Source organism: Balaenoptera physalus (genome assembly GCF_965194825.1).
Source record: "Balaenoptera physalus genome assembly, chromosome: 8".
Taxonomy (NCBI): Eukaryota; Metazoa; Chordata; class Mammalia; order Artiodactyla; family Balaenopteridae; genus Balaenoptera; species Balaenoptera physalus.
In genome coordinates this window covers 66,063,884-66,068,760 of record NC_138887.1, presented here as the reverse complement: position 1 = coordinate 66,068,760, position 4,877 = coordinate 66,063,884, and the positions used below count along the sequence as shown (strand labels likewise).

Genomic DNA, 4,877 nt, shown 5'->3' with positions numbered 1-4,877 from the left:
AGTGGTTGAGAATCTGCCTGCCAATGCAGGGGACACGGGTTCGAGCCCTGGTCTGGGAAGATCCCACATGCCGCGGAGCAACTAGGCCCGTGAGCCACAACTACTGAGCCTGCGCGTCTGGAGCCTGTGCTCCGCAACAAGAGAGGCCACGACAGTGAGAGGCCCGCGCACCGTGATGAAGAGTGGCCCCCGCTCACCACAACTAGAGAAAGCCCTCGCACAGAAACGAAGACCCAACACAGTCAAAAATAAATAAATTAAATAATTAAAAAAAAAAAAAGAGAGAGAATTCCAAGTTGAGTCCATGGTTTGGAGCCTGAGCAAGCAGAAGGGTGGAGTTGCTGTTTACTGAGATGGGGAAGGCTGCAAAGAGCAGGCTTGCAGGTGGGAGTTAGGAGCTGTGTTATATTTGACATGTTTAACAGACATACAAGTGGAGACATTAAGTAGGCAGTTGAATAATTGAGTCTGGAGTTTAGGGGGAGAAGTTCTGGCTGGAAATATAAATCTGAGGGTCATCAGCATATAGATGGCTTTTAAACCCAAGAGACGACATTGAAGCACGTAGGGAACAAGTGCCCAGAGAAGAGGTGATCTCCCAGGACAAAGCTCTGGAGAATGCAAATGCTGACAGACCCAAGAGTTGAAGAAGAATCAGCAGAAGAGAGTAAAAATGTGTAGCCAGTGTAGTCGGAGGGTGTGAGATATGCTCGCCTGTATTTGATCAGAGTGGCTCACTGTATAAGTATTTTCAATGAAATATCTTATTACATTTATTTAAAAATATAGAGAATAAACAGTGAAAATTCATATACAACCCTTTGTGTGTTATTGAATCTTTCCTTTTTTTATGCACTACAGCATTACAGCTACCAAACACCTCCCTGTACCCTTCTCCTTCCATTCCATTCCCTCTCCCCGCAGAGGTCACTGCCACTCTTTTAACGTTGATATTTATTATTCTCGTGCAAGATTTTCATATTTAAGTATAAGGAAGTAATTTTGTACTATATACATGTGGTCACATATTTTATATTATATATGTATATATACATATAATATTATTTTCCAGGTTTTTCAACTTTCTTTGTATAACCTGTACATTGCCTTCCACACCTCTTGGCCTGTGTTTGCTTAGTAGTATACTTTTCACATATTGTTACATGTAGTTTTGGGTCATTTTTTAAAATGCGATACCACATTTTATTTTAAGAATATGCTACAGTATATTTCCCCAAACACTTTATGCAGGACATTTATGTTTCCAATTTTTGCTGTTTCTAACAATGATGTTGCAAACATTCACACGCTATCTTTAATGTACCAATGTGTGTGGCTTTCTCTAGCGTAAAAGTTCAGAAGTGGAGTTGCTAGTTATACGGTATGTGCATCTTTCATCTTATTGAATGTCATTATATTCTCTTCAAAGCGGCTGTGCCAGTTTCCACTGCTATCAGCAGTGAAGGATAGTTCCCTTTGCTGGACTCCTCGGCAATCCTTAGATCTGATGGGACCAAATAACATCCGTTGTTGTTTTAATGTTCTTTTTTCTGAGTACCCATGAAAATAAATTCACATTCTCAAAAGTTTATTGTCCTTTGGGATTTCCTCTTCTGTGAATGGCCTGATCATATCTTTGTCCATTTTGTGATTTTGTTTGTTAATGCTCTACAAATGGGAAAATTCACATTAAATTCTGGTTTTTGTTTTTGTTGAAAAAACAAGATCTGGAAGTAGCCACCAGCTTTTTTACAAGGCAAGAGTTGATGGGAACTCTTGAGCTGAAGCATACACTTTTCCCTGTGCCACAGTCTGAAATACTCCTAATTGCATTACTACTAGCCTATTTCACTCATTTAGTCTATCTACCTGACCCCAAGAGGCATCTGAATTGGGGATCCTGTCTTAGAACCACCTGAACCAAGGTAGGGATCCAGGATTAATAGGGTTTCTCTTGAAAATATTGTTTAACAAGGTTAAACATGTAGGAATGCTGTTCTTAAAAAAACAAACAAACAAAACCCAAAAACCCCTAAATTTATTTTACAGACATATCCCTGCTTTAGGTGATTCCAAAGCATGAAAATCCAGATTTTTAAAAGCAGAAGGTGATTATTCTCCCTGTTCTAAATACTTCTGTAGGTGGATTTTAAAATTTATCAAAACTCACTACGGGATTTCTTTTAACAAAGCAACCTCCCCTAACGCACTTAAAACATACATTATTATTCATTCAACATAAGCTTAACAACCTACCATTACCGCCCATTTTCTAGAAACATCTACTATATAAGGGAAGTTACATGTACACTTAGATTGTGACAACATCTTCAGCTGATTAAAAAAATAATATATTCATTAGCACCTGCCTTACTTAAAGGTTAGAATGATGGCAACCCTGGCAAAAATAATAGAAAAACTAGAAATGAGAGAAAGAGGAAAAGTGTGAGAGGTTTTGAGTGGCAATCAACAAATGAGTTATTCTGGAGCATTTCTTCACTGATAAGAATCTGGGATGCAAGGCTGAGCCAAAGGAAGTGAATTATTTCCCCAGGGCACTATATCGGCTCTTCTGGTAGCTGTTACCACATAAATATTAATGTCTGTTTTGGGTAGCATAGCCCCAAAGACTACGCTCACTTCAGGCATGGGTAATGCAGAAAAACAAGATATGATACATTATTAACTTCCTGATGTTCTTTGTACAAAATAAACTTTAAAAATGAATCTACGTAAACTGATTAATTTCTACTATGATGTTATATTGTTATATTATTATTAAAGCAAGTATGAAAAAAATAATCTAAGTTCAAATTGAATACTCTTATCACTTATTTGTTAAATTTCCTTCAACAAATACTTACTGAGTACCTACTATGTGCCAGGAACTAGAAATAAAACCTTCAAAAATCTCTGCTTTGTAGAGCTTATACAATGCTTGTCCAGCCCATTATATAGCTCTACCGCATGTGTATTCGGATATATCCTTGGCTACTGCTTACCTGGTATATCTCTACTCCTCTTGGAAGTTTAGTGTTCTTTCTGTCTCCTATGTTATTTCTTTTTTGTCATTACTCAGTCAGTCCCAGGAAGTGGCAGAATTAGATGCCTGAGGAAAAAGAGAAGAGAGCATTCTCAAAAAGTGGTGCCATTTCAGAAAGATACAGAAACAAAGGTAATACAGGCCCATTTCCTATCATACTCCAAGTATTCGTACTTTATCTTCTCCCAGGTAGACTTCAGAAAGATACATGCTATGTTTACATTTTTTGATACATTTCTCCTCTGCTAAGCCAAGACTGTTTAGGGCAATAGCTTGATCTTCATTTGATGATTCCAACAATCACACCCCCAGTCACCAGAAGACACAGGGAAAGAAAATCTAAGCGAAAGAAAGTAGAAGGATTCAGAGGTAAATGAACAAAGAGCAAAAAATGTAAATGATTGCAAAGATTAGGAAGACTAGCAGTTGAGAGATATTGAATTGAGATGATTGGCAGAAGCAAGATGCCTGTGGTCCTGGAACTAACAAGGAAGTTTACCAGTTCCTTAATGGAGAAAAATTTGAAGGATATTAAGAGTTTAAAGCAGTATATAAGGATATTAAAGAAGATTTTGAAAATATCCGAGTTTTCTGCTTCCTACACCACATTTGAATTTCTAACTGAAGAAACATTCCCTGTACAGAGTGCCTGAAATGCATGATAAAATGTAAACATTATCTTCTTAAAAGCATGGCTGAGCTTTTTGGAATGTTCAGGAAATCACCAGAGACCAGAGCTGTAAAGAATCATGATCTGGAAAGATAAATAAGTGCTGGATAAATAGGTGTTTATTATGGGCATATCTGAAAATTCCTTGTGGTTGAGAAGGTGGGTTTTGAAGGTCTGTGCACGCAGAGAACAGAAGTCAAAACTGTGAGCTAGATCAGAGACCAAAACAATCAAAAAGTGGTACTTTTACTAAACAACATTGACTTAATAATAATAGTAATAATAATAATAATATCTCACTGTGGAGTTGAAAATATGGGGGGAAAACTACCTCTCAAGAAAGATGGCTCTTGTGCTTTGAGGCAGCGATACTTAAAAGACATAATTTAGACAGTGTCATACTGACACATGAGTAAGTAAACAAAGCAATGAAATAGGAAAGGGATCCCAGAAAGAGACCAACATGTACATAGAAACTTGATATTTGCCTTGGCAGATCAGTGGGGGGAAGATGGACTGTTTAGTATATTGATTTCACAACTGGAAAAAAGCGAATCAAGACCACACCATGAATTATGACTCACACCATACATAGAATTCAGTGCCAGATGGACATACCTGTGGAAAGCAAAACTCCAAAATGCTTGCAAGACAATATAGGAGAATATTTTTCTGCCCTCGATTCACAAAATTATTTCATTTAAGACCATTTACAAAAGCACAGAACATACAGGAAAAGAGTGAAAAATATGTCAACGTTTATATCTGGAACTGATTATCATCAAAGACATCATACAGCGAATAAAAACACAAGCCTCCAACTGGGAGAAGTTATTTGCAAAACACACAATTGTCAAAGACGAGAAATCAGAACATAGCAAAGACTTCTATAAATCAACCATAAAAAGTCAAACCAAGAGGAAGAACAAAAGGCGGTTCATGGAAGAGGAAACATGAATGGTTTGTGAGCAAATTAAAAGATGCTTAATTGTATTAGCAGTCAGGGAGAAGGAAAATAAAATCACCGTAAAATACCGTCTCACCTCCCACAAATCAGGGAAACAAGAAAATATCTGATTAGAGTACGTGAGGCAACAAGAACACCCTTCGAATACCGGTGGGAGTGGAGATCAGCACAACTTCTTTGGAGACAATTCTCATCCC

General features: G+C 37.5%; 1 long non-coding RNA gene across 2 annotated transcripts in view; it reads right to left on the bottom strand.

Annotated features, from left to right (window-relative positions):
• Positions 1-275: 275 nt before the first annotated feature.
• LOC309665579 overlaps positions 276-4,877 on the bottom strand; it is a 227,053-nt gene continuing 222,451 nt past the window's right edge. The window contains exons 4-5 of one of the 2 annotated variants that reach the window (XR_014266526.1): positions 3,003-3,109; positions 276-1,668 (exon numbers count right to left, since the gene is read on the bottom strand). This is a non-coding gene — a long non-coding RNA (uncharacterized lncRNA). Of the gene's footprint in view, positions 3,110-4,877 lie in introns of both variants that reach the window. The other variant, XR_014266525.1, reaches the window with a different exon arrangement.